Here is a 13,078-nt window from a genome sequence, read left to right on the forward strand (position 1 = left end):
CCCGATGAACCCTAATTCCTCCTCCTCACTAAAATTCCCCCAAATCTCATTCCTAATGGGATTCTTTTCCCATTCACCTACCATCTCGAGATATTTTCCTTATTTGGTGCTATTTTATGGAACAACTTAGGTACTTGCCTAAACATGGCAAGTACCCCACTTTGATTCTGTCCTAATCAATGCTCACCTCTTGGATTTGGATGACTTTAAGTCCAAACGCGTAATTTTGTACCGATTCTCTCGTATCTCGCTGATTCGTACTTAACCCTAAAGGTTAGGGTTTTAGATTCTCTTTTGATTTGAACCTAAGCTGGTTCAAACCTTGACTTTTTGCATTATTCTGTCTCTATTCACTCTATTACCTGTGAATCTGCTTATTTTTGTCGATTTCTTTACTTACCCAAATTAGGGTTTCAGATATTTTTCAATTGAACCAAATCTGGTTCGATTCTATGTATTTTTTTTGAATAATCTCCTGTCTATGTCTATTTTTATGCTAATATGTGATTCTTGCCTTTATTGTTTGCCGATTTTGTGGTTTACCTAAATTTAGGGTTTCAGACCCTTTTACTTGAACTAAATCCGGTTCAATTCTGTGTTTCTTTTGTATAATTCCCTGTCTATGTTCATTATATGCATTATGTGATTCTTTGCCTTATTTTCTACTGATTTTGTGTATCTTCACCTAAAATTTAGGGTTTCAATTTTACTGATTTAAGTACTTGCCTTTTGGTATTTAAATTAGCTATGCTTATGTTCTAATTTCGGCACTATTTAAACCCCTCCCCACTCCCTTTTGAAAGCCTGGAAGTTCTGAGTTCGAAAATCTTTTCACTACTACACAAAAGCTGTGTGCTTCTACTCTCTTTTGAATAATTTTGCTCTGTGTTTTGATTCCTGGCCGGCTGAAAGCCAAGGCCAGAAATCCCCAAGTTCTTGCTTCTGTCTGGTGATATTCACTGCACTGTTGGATTCCTTTATTCCCTGTTTTATCTCAACTGGTGAGTTATTGGACCCTTTGCCGTTTTATTCTGGTTATATGTTCAATGGTTACTTCAATTAGCCTATGCCATCCTAAATGCTGTTATGTTGTGGTCTGAGATATGCTTAAACTTATTTTAAGTTGATTAGTTAGATTCTGCTTAAATTCTATGTCATTGATAACCATCTTTCGAAGCTAAGTTTGTTATGAACCTGCTTGTAAACATGCTCTCATACCTTTTTTGTGGTTTGGTTAACTAGGTACATGTGTCTTCCTTAATAGGATAACAAGTCTGTTTCTGAGTGCATTATAATGTGGCATGTTTGACTTTGTTCTCATTATATTATGACACCTCTAGTAACTGCCCTAATAAGTTTTTAACATGCTCTGATCTATTGCTAATTAATGTGATTGATACCAATGTTTGCACTTAATCTAATCTAGATCTTCTATTATCACTACAAATCTGCTTATGAACTTGCCTTGTTATCATGTGATTAATTCCTAAACTTTGACCAAGTTTGCCGAAGTTCAAGCATGTCTACTACTTATTTGTGTATATGTGTTCTGTCCCTTCAGTGAAATTCGTGGACTATCTCCTATTCCTTTACTATCTGGCCCTTCTGAATTCTTATTCCTAGCCGGCTGGAAGCCAAGGGCTATTTAGGTTATGTCCTTTGACCTCCCTAGTGTGAGCACTGCTCATGGTTCATGTGAGACCCTTGAAACTCTAACACACTAGGACTTGGTCCCTAATCTTCCCCTTGAACTGTTTGTGATCAATCTCCCTAGTGTGAGTAATGCCTTGGGTTCTTGAAGCCCTTGGGAACTCTGACACATTAGGGACTTGGGTTCTGTATGCTCAATCTTGATATAAGGGTGAGTCACTCAACAACTGGTTATGTTGTATGAACATGGGTTTTGGAGCTATTGTGAGTTGAAAGCCTGGCCTGTCCAGGTGTATTTAGGCTTCCTATAGTTTACTCACTTTATAATTCATTACATTAATTTCTGGTCTGTAATAAATATTTTTTTAATAACAATTATGGGGTGTTAGTGAAATTGGGAAGGGTTTCTTATTTTTACAATAAAAGTTGGGTAGAAATACTACTTATAGGTCTAACAGTATATTATTATATGTTGATGTGTTAGAAATCATGCCTATAGGTACCTTATTATGTTTAATCATCCTATACGGGCAGCCATGCCTATACACTTAATGCTTAGTTCTGTTACGTTTTGTTTTGCTAGAAACCATGCCTATAGGAAATGGTGTGGTCCAATATGTGTGCAAAATGCCTGACATACTGTTCTGTTCAAGTTGTAGAGATTATGCCTATAGGATCTAAAACTGGATCAAATTGTAGAGATCATGCCTATAATATCTAAAACAGGATCAGATTGTAGAGATCATGCCTATAGGATCTAAAACTGGACCAAATTGTAAAATGCACGTTTATAGGCCTGAATTTGTTTAATTATCAGTTTGCTTGAGTTTCCAAATACTGTGTTGTTACCACACTAGAAAACATGTCTATAGGATTCGAACAAATAATTCTGGATCTATTTCTGTGACCTACCACTGTCTACTATCGCATAAAACACCTAGATACGATGCTAATAGGCTTAATCGTATTATGCTAAAGTCAGTAGGCAAACCTATGTAGGTTCTACTTATCGCATTAAGAAACTGATTTTGTACATGACTGTTTGTTCGTTCATTCAATATCACATAGATATCCTACCTATAGGATTCTAAAATTAATAAAATCTATCAATGTTAACCGATTTGGCGTGCATTTGATGTCTAAATGCGGAGGCTAACTTGAGCCTATACTTGTTTCTATTTGAAAGTCCTCACTGTTTTGTCTGTCGCTTAGTATTTTTCCCTTTTGAGCAACCTAAGTTAAGGTGTAGAACCACCCTGAAATAGAGGTCCAAATGCCTCAAAGACCATAGGCATGGGACGGGTAGTGCACGCATAAGGCACGGTTTAGAATCAACTAGTGCGCTTTAGGTAAAAACTTAAAGATAGTAATCAGGTAGCAGGAGATGATAGTGTATGCCCGTTGAATAATACGAGTAACACCCCATGTTGAGGGAGTTACGAAGTATTATTTATGTTGCACGGGGTGATCCTTTAAGCTAAAAAACTTAGGACCCCCCCCCCCCATTTCTAAAAATCGTTTATTTGTCCAAATTGCTTCCTTTCCCTTAGACTAATTTATATAATTGAGTTCGGCCAGGACCCACAAATGTGGACCTCGAAGAGTGCCTAACACATTCTCTTCGAGGTAATATCGAGCCCTTACCCGATCTTTGGTGATGTAAACTGGTCAAATAAATTTATTTGCAAATAGGTGCCCTAACGCACCTTAATTCGTTAGATGGCGACTCTGTCTTTTAAAACCCTTCCTTAAAAGAGTTGTCGGGCACGACAGCATGGCGACTCTGCTGGGAATATTTTTAGGCTCTTACCATAAATGAACTTGATCTTTGTGAATTAGTCTTCTCTGATAAGTGTGGATTTGTTATTTCGCTGTTACTTGGATATCTCGCTCCCATTTTCCCTTTTTATTACTACATGCACATCCTCTTCCCTATTTCCCTATTTTAAATGAACTCATGTGCAACTCTTGTTTAATTTGATTACAACGTGCGTTTCCCCTTATCTCCTAATCATGTTCACTTGTTCCAAACTTTTAATTTTGCTATATAATGTATTTCCCCAATCCTTATCCCTTTATTTGCTTCATTCTCTCATTACGCGAACTAACATCTTCCTTCTTTTCCTTTCTTTTATGTCTTTATGTTCCACTCAATACTGCATTTACTGCTTTAAACGTGAAAATAATTGACAACGTGTTATTTTGTCTTTGCATGACTGCATGCTCAACATCATATTCCACTCGTGCGTATTAATACCATAGCGGCACTTGATGAGTGTCCGCGCTCTTCCTAAAATCACCCTTTAAATTTGGAAAGGCTTATTTGCGGTAAAACTAGTCGATTAGTGGTGCAATCGACAGTTCCGTGCCTTTCCCTCTCACGTTGCCCACTTGAGGGTACCAGTTTAGTATGAGTTAGAACGCTGTCCGTGCAATAACTCACTAAGACAAACCTTGTCCAAAGTCTGCTGATATTTCCATAATCCCAATGGACACAATCACGATCTGTGCATAATTTAGAGAAAAACATGCCAATATGTTGATCATTAACGTGAAAATAGCTAAATCTGGAGGGGGCAAGGGATAACTTTATCTGTTTTGCAGAAATGACGCACGAGGTCCCCAGGTTCGGCATGGTTCCGAGTATCCCTCCTTTGCTACTAGATTGGTGGGAAAATCTTGCACCAAGTGAAAAAAATAACGTGAAAAGAGTTCTTGGGAATTTAACTTCTTTGCTAGACATACAACCGAACGATGTACTGATCGAGGCTGCTACCATGTTTTGGGATGAAAAGAGGGTTGTTTTCCGTTTCGGGGATATAGAAATGACTCCCCTTCTAGAAAAAATAAGGGGCTTTGCTGGACTTCCGTGGGATAGCCCCGGTCTATTGGTACCAGAAAATCACACTTCTTGAGGGTTTCTGAAGATGATGGGCTTTAGAAAGAATGATAAGTTAGTCTTCCTAAAGAAGTCTTATATACCATTCGACTTCCTCTACGAACATTATGGGCACAATAAATCCTACCGCCTTTACCATGATGAGTTTGCCATTACTTCGTTGGGTTGGACCAACCGTCGGGTTTTTGTGTTCATTATCTGTTTTCTGGGGATGCTGGTATTCCCAATGCAAGGAGAAAGAATTCACACCCGTTTAGCTATGGTTACCAAGACCCTAATGGAAGGAATTGAGGGACAAACTCACACTACTGTCCCAATGATTATGGCAAAAATTTATCGAGCTTTGGACCTGATGTTTTATACTTCAATACCACATAGGGGGGGGGGGGGGGGCGAGATTTTGTTTGGTGTCCAATTTTTCGCTTAAACTAATTATTGAATGACCTGGTTCTTCAATGTGTTTCTTATACTACTGTTACGGAATAATAAATGCAGAAAGTAAAGAACATAAGTAGTTTTACGACCTACTACTCTATAGGATTTTCCCCAATACTTCACTAAATCACCGAGCCATACAAAACTCTTTGTAAACTTAAGGGTTACCTCTAATCCCGTTGTAGCAACCAGCCTCTAACTGTTGCGACAACTTCAAGTTAACTCTAACTTGAATACTCAAAGTAACTATTATAATTGCTTCTAGATAAAGCTGAAAGGTACAATATGAAAACATCTACTACAATTGAACTAGAACAAAAGACAGACACGAGGAACTAATTCTTCTATCAGGCTCATGTTAGGTTTGCACACTTGAATCACACACAAACTGCTTGCAAAATTACCTTGCTATTTTTCTCTCAATTCATGTTTAACTTCTGCATTTGTGCAACACCTATAAAGTGAGAACATCCTGCAATTTATAGAGTTAGTAGATGAAGAAATAACTAGAGTTCTAATGCTACTCTTCCTTGGTGGAAGAGTTCTAGTTGATTTCAACTTCTAACTCATTCCCTATCTTGGATAGTGTTCTCTTTGATTAAGGAGTCCTTCTCCTTATCAATTATGCAACCTTTTTGATCAGGAGATATCAATTATATAAAGTTAAGCTTATCTCCTTCACGTGCATCCCACATGCTCGAATCTACCCGTTTCTATGCACATAGGGGATGCACTTGGAGGGATGGACCTGGTTTATGCCTGGGTTCCTTTTCCAGTCTTCAAAACTAACCTTTACTTGGGCCAACAAATTCCCCCTTTTTGATGATGACAAACTCTGTGTTTTTCATAATCTTAGGCCCTGTTTCAACCTAGTTCAACATCAGCACAATGTTAGAAACATTTTTCCTTTTTATCACTTATCATCAAGAACCAGGTACATTAGGTTATAAACATCACTTGTTCAAAGCTAAACAACACTTTTTTAAATCACAACCTATTTATTTTTCCCCTTTTGGCATCATCGAAAAGTTGCATAAAAATGTGAGATAACCAGATTTTAAAGCTTACTCATGGCTATTGAGGCTACTTCAAATGCAATAATGGATTAATCATCATAGATCAAGCTAAGAATTTTAACCATCAAAGAAATATAAACAAATAATTAGAGCAAAAGACAGTGAATTTCATTGATGATTGATAAGATTCTACCACAAAGCATAAGAAGAAATAAAAATACTGGAAACATGAGCAAAAGAAACAAAATATCCCGAACTGGGTCACTGGTTGATCTACACTAGGCTAGGAGGCTTAAGGCTGGGAAGAACTAGGTTCTTGGTTTTTGACTTGGAGGAGTTTCGGCATATATCGAAGAATGCCATCATTCTTTTCTATATCTCTTGCCAGCTCAATTATGAGAGAATCTTTCTCAGTTTCCACCTCAACCAACCTCTTCAGCCTTTCAACCTCAGCATCCTTAGCCTCACTTTCTTTCACCAAGGCTCTGACCTTGCTATTCACTTTTGGATGAACCAGTTTCTTCAGGAGTGGCATTGACTTCATAATAGCAAGCAAGCAGAGTATTAACCCCAAAATGATCCTTGCTTGTACTAATCTCCCACTTCTTCATAGGTACCTTGAAATGTGCAAGTACAGTTGTGAGAAGCCATAGGGAATGGCATGAGTTTTGGTACCATTGATAACCCTATCAGTAGGTCCGCGAGGGTTTCCTGTTCAGATGGAACAGGTTCATCTATATTTTTCCCAAGTTGAACCAACCCCTCAGGAGCTTCGCTAGACCCACTTCCCCTTGTTTTGCTCACACTCTCTTCTATTTCAGTAAATTCTTCTCCCCGAACAACCATTGCACATGTTTCTTTGGTTAGACTAACAGGAGTGGGTAAAGAATCTATCACTCTTTTACCCTTTCCCTTCACAACACTCCTAGCACCCTTGCTCTCCTTTTCTTTTCCCTTTTCATTTTTATCACCAACTTCTCCAGATTCTGTAGTCTCAACACCTGCTATAGACCCTACCAATACAAATCTATTCTCCAAATCTGTAGTAACTTCAGAAATTGTCTCAGGAGTAACTTTAGACTAGAAAATACCTGTTCAGTTTTGGAAGAACCACTTTCTTCCCCCTCAGTAGCAGACTTAAATTAATCTTCACATTTCTGGGATTCTTCTTCCCTACCTGCTTTCAATTGCTTGTTTATTTTCTTGATCTGCTTTCCTTCAGCGACAATCTTACGAGCCATCATCTTTACTCTACTTTTCTTAGAGATTGGTGTGGTTGAAAGAGTGGTAGAAGGTGTGGAAGTGGTTTCCTGTGGTAGTGATGAAGGATTTTTAGAGGTGTTCGACATATCTAGTCTAGGGTATGGAAGATAACAGAATTAGATTGTGTTTGGAAGATAAAAGAAGAATGAGAGCTTTTGACAGCTTGAGAGAGATGAAGTAAGGAATACACTAAAGCTGATCAATATACAGAGGAATAATTGATGGGGTAACTACAGCTTTTCAGACTCTTAGAAGTCTAATTAAACTAAAGTTCAGTTTTGAAGAGACGTTGGAGTATATCCCTAGAATCTAGGTACTTCCATTCGGTTGGGACTCTTTTGAACGGAACCGGTTCACTTGTAACGGATAAGTCCAATAGGAGTTTGGAATTAGGTAGGACTCTGCTTATGATCCAAATATAATTATTTTAAATCATGCAGAGTGTAGAAAACACACCTATTTATCTTGATGAACCAGGTTCTTCACTGAATATTGTCTTGTGTAAGTCTAAATTTTCCAAAATAGAGAAAATATCATTAGAGATTAATGAGTCATTTTAGCACATGACACATGAGTATACTGTTGAAAGTATGAGACTGAGCAAGATTTAATCTAATTATATACAAAATTTACAGACTTTCTAACCAATAATTTTTTTTCTTTCTCAAATATAATTTTTTTTATTTTTTCTGTTTAACTTTGAACTGGTCCTTTTAGATGATCTTAATCATCGCTAATTCAAACCTGTTCCTCTCAAAGTGATCTCTACTTAAGGCTTTTGCTTCTGAAGACCCATTTTTGTGCCAAGTACTGATACGTCCTTGGGTCTTGGTACTAGATGCCAAACTTGACTCCTTTCGAATTGGGTGAGTTCATCTTGCATTGCATTTACCCAGTCTGCATCCTGCAAAGCCTCAACAACATTTTTAGGTTGAATAAGAGATAAGAAAGCATCAAAAGCACAAAGATTCTTTAATAAAGATCTGGTTTTGATTCCCGAGGTTGGGTTAGTGATTATATTCTCAATGGGATGAGAACTTTGATACTTGTAATATTTCATAACCAACTGGTTTCCCCTTGATGTTCTTTCAATGCTTTGTTACCGTGGAACAGGTTCATGGACAGGTTCCATCGAGGTTTGAAATTTAGTTCCTCTTTGTTCAGTTCCCCCTGTCAAGTTTCCCTGAGTAGAAGAACTTGTTCCATCACCTGTTCCTTCTTCTGGTGCAGCTTCAGTCTGGGCTTTGATTTCATTTAAATTTCTTACTAGCCCAATTGCTTCATCTTCATGTTCCTGTCTCTCAGAAAGAATGTTAGTTTCATAAAAAACCACATGTACACTTTCTTCTACACACATAGTTCTTTTGTTATAGATCTTATAAGCTTTACTATGTGAAGAATATCCCAAGAATACTCCCTCATCACTTCTGGGATCAAACTTACCTAGGGAGTCTTTGCCATTATTTTGCACAAAGCCCTTGCATCCAAATATCCTAAGATGGGATATATTTGGCTCTCTCCCTTTAAGTAACTCACAGGGAGTCTTCTCAACTAGAGGTCTGGTCATGCACCTATTTATGATGAAACATGCAGTGTTCACAGCTTCTGCCCAGAAACTATGAGGCAGTTTACTAGAAAGAAGCATAGTCCTAGCCATTTCTTCCAATGTCCTATTCTTTCTTTCAACTACACCATTTTGTTGTGGAGTCCTAGGTGCAGAAAAGTTATGATCTATGCCATGCACATCACAAAATTCAGCAAATTTAGCATTTTCAAATTCAGTACCATGAGCAGACCTAATTGATGCAAGTTGGTTACCTAGTTGTTTTTGAGTTTTTCTAACAAAGGAAGTGAACATGTCGAATGCATCATTTTTTGATGTCGGAAACAGTGTCCAAATAAACCTAGAGTAATCATCAACAAGCACCATAACATATCTCTTACCACCTCTGCTCAGAGTTCTCATTGGTCCACAAAGATTCATATGGATCAGTTCCACCGTTCTGGTGGTACTTACCATTTTTTTTTCTTTTGAAAGAGGATCTTACCTGCTTTCCCCTTGCACAAGCCTCACAAACTTTGTCTTCCTTGAACTTAAAGTTAGGCAGTCTTATCACCAAGTCCTTGGAGACTAGTTTGTTGAGTTGACTTAGATTGACGTGTCCATGTCTTTTGTGCCAAGGGAGGGGATCATTATCCAACACACTTAAGCAAGTGAGTTCATTTTCTAAAAGTGTGGACATATCTACAATGTAAATATTGTTAACTCTTTTTCCCTGCAAAATAATCTTGTCAGTGGTAAGATTTATCACAAAACATTTGGTATAGGTTAATGCCACCAAGTTACCTCTATCACACAATTGTGATGCACTGATTAGGCTGTATTTTAGGCCATCTATCAAGTAGACATTCTCAATAGACTAAGAATCAGTCTTACCTACCTTTCCAACCCCAATGATCTCACATTTCTTCTCATTTCTAAAGGAGACATTACCTCCTTTGAGGTCCTCAAGTGAAAGGAACTGGTTCTTGCTACCTGTCATATGCTTTGAGTAGCCACTATCCATGTACCATATTTGGCTGCTCCCTTTCACTTGGACCCGCAAAAGGAAATCAGGGGTTAGTATTAGGAACCCAAACTAGTTTGGGTCCCTTTTTATAGGTAAAAGGGTGAATCAAATTCTTTTTGGCCCATCCTCGCAGCCTACTTTTCCCTTGAACAAATATTTTATTCTTTTGACTAGTCTTTTCTTTTGCATTACATTAACTTTTGTAGTGACCGGTCTTACCACAGTGTGTGCAGATTCTGTTCTCAGGAAGTGTGAGGTAATTGCTTTTGGGATTCACTTAGGTGCAGGGGTCCAGTAGCCAAGTCCTCTGTTATTGCTACTATGGTGTTCATGTAGCCATGAAAGTGCATCGGAGGACCTATTCCATTTAGGTTTGGTCTAGCTCGTGCTTAACCTTGCTTAGATCCTTCTTAAGGACTCTTATCTACTCATCTCTTTTGTACAACTCGACTTTTATTTTCCTAGGTTTTCTTCTAATGTGAGTTGTGTGTGATCAACTTTCTTTTTACCTGTTCCTAATTTCAGTTTTAGATTTTTAGATCTTAGCTCTAGAACAGTGGTGTCAAGTTCATGAACCTGGTTCTTTAACTCAGCAATATGTGTTTAAAAACCGCAAACAACCTTTTAATACTCCTTACTGACTTGTTTACCTTTTGTTTTTTCTTTTTCTTTATTTGTTTATTCCCATCCCCTAAGGTTGGTTCGTGCATACTGGCATCATCAGCATATCATACCAGATCAAGAGGTCCTCCACCTTCTCCTCCTCCAAACGACCCTAAAAGCAAAGGAAAGGCCAGAATGGATGATACAAGTAATATCAGGAAAGACAATGCCACGCTTGAAGAGAATGTCAAAACGTCAGATGGTCGAAGCACTCTAGCATCGAATGACTTGGTTTTACGGTTGGAACAGAAGATATTGGAGTTACAAAGGGAACTCGAGCCTGTCCGTAACTTGGCAAACCTCTCCCTCACCTTGAACATCCCCGACATCAACCAACAAAACACCAAAAACCCAGCACCTCCCCAAAATACACCAAACCAACATCCATAAAATCCTCCCGCACCTCACCAATATGCCACACTGCCTCAAAATCCCAATCCTCCACCAGTACCAGCTCCTCCACAACATCATCATCAGCCAACTCAGTATCCACAAACCACTACCTATCATACTCCTCAGAACGCACCACAACCTACCCCCGATCCTCAAAACTCAACCAACAATCACCACTACACCCAAATACCTGGAGTCCATCAAAGCAACCCCATATATATGGAAACCTTACCCCACACTCCTCAACAAACCTTATACATACCTGAATCCACCGAGAAGGACATGCTCTTCAAGAATATAGTAGAGGAACTTAAGAAGCTCACAAGTCGAGTCCAAGGTGTCGAAGGGGGTAAAGGCATTGAGGGATTGAACTATGAGGATCTGTGCATTCAGCCAGACGTAGAACTGCCAGAGGGTTACAAACCTCCCAAGTTCGAGATGTTTGACGGAACAGGTGACCCAAAGGTGCATCTAAGGACATACTGTGACAAGTTCGTAGGAGTTCGGAAGGATGAAAGGATTCACATGAAATTATTCATGAGGAGCCTCACTAGAGACGCCCTATCTCGGTACATCAGTCAAAACCCAAAGAAATGGGTTAGTTGGGTAGGCATGGTATCAGATTTCATGGATCGGTTCAGGTTTAATACAGAGAATGCACCAGATGTCTTCTATATCCAGAATCTTGATAAAGCCAACAGAGACTTTCCGCGAGTATGCTACTCGGTGGAGATCGGAAGTCGCGAAAGTAAGGCCGACACTAGAGGAAGAGCAAATGAACAAATTCTTTGTTCGGGCCCAGGATCCATAGTACTATGAGAGGTTAATGGTTATTGAGAATCACAAATTCTCCGACATCATCAAATTGGGGGAAAGGATTGAAGAAGGAATCAAGAGCGGAATGGTAACTAATTTTGAGGGATTACAGGCTACGAACAAAGCATTGCAGTCAGGGGGTATATCCAAAAAGAAAGAAGTAGGAGCCGTGATGGTAGCCCAAGGACCAAAATCTCCTCTCACATACCAAACCCCACCACCCACATATCAGCCTTCACCTCCCAGATATCAACAACCCGCCACCACCTACCATACTTATAACACATAACCTGTATATTACCACTCACCACCAATAGCCCGCCAAAACTACCAGAAACCCAAACCAAATTTTGACCGTAGACCACCCAAACAATACACTCCTATTGCTGAACCCATTGATCATCTCTATGAAAGACTGAAGGCTGCCGGTTATATCACCCCCATTCCCGCTATTGCAATGGGAAACTCTTCCCAGTGGGTTAATCCGAACAAGACATGTGCCTATAACTCGGGCATGAAGGGACACACCATCGATGAATGTCGCAATTTGAAGGATAAGATCCAAACGCTGATTCACACCAAGGTTATACAAGCAAAAGAGGCTGCACCTAATGTCCACAACAATCCTCTCCCAGATCACAGGGGCGAGGGGGTAAATGTGATACAAACTGTGAAGAATGGGATCCGGAAGGATCAATTGGACTCATTCGTGAAGGGGATGAAACCACAATACCTCCAATCACTCTCACGCCCATTATAGTGCAAATTCAGTCACCAATTGAGGTTGAAATGGCCATGCCAACTCCGTTTGAGGTTAAAACAACAACGCACACAACCGCACCGGCTCCGTTTGAAGTGGAAGCGACCACACCCTTCACTGTGACAGTAGCACCCACACCATCCTTTAATTCCAATGCTATACCATGGGACTATGCTGAAAAGGCGAGAAGAAAAGGAAAAGGGAAAATAGAAGAAACACGTGCCGCACAAGGCATGACCAGGACCGGTAGGGATTACACACCTGAGCATTTGGGAGGAACAAGTAAAGAAGCCACCCCAAAGCAGCCTGTCATTGAAACATGCCCGGTTGATCTTTGGAGGAAGGTGCAAGCAAGAGAATATTCAGTGTTTGATCATCTGAACAAAACCCCCGCTCAGATAACCATTCTATCACTACTACAGAATTCTGAGACGTATAGGAATGCATTAATGAAAGTGTTGAACGAAGCTTACATGCCCAACAACATCACTAGTGGAGAGATGGCCAACATGGTAGGGCAAGCACCGGAAAGCCACAAGATCACCTTTCACGAAGACGAGTTGCCACTAGAAGGGTTGAGTCATAACAGGGCACTGCACATTACAGTATATTT

This window comes from Nicotiana attenuata, unplaced genomic scaffold (assembly GCF_001879085.1).
Source record: "Nicotiana attenuata strain UT unplaced genomic scaffold, NIATTr2, whole genome shotgun sequence".
In the NCBI taxonomy this organism is placed as follows: domain Eukaryota; kingdom Viridiplantae; phylum Streptophyta; class Magnoliopsida; order Solanales; family Solanaceae; genus Nicotiana; species Nicotiana attenuata.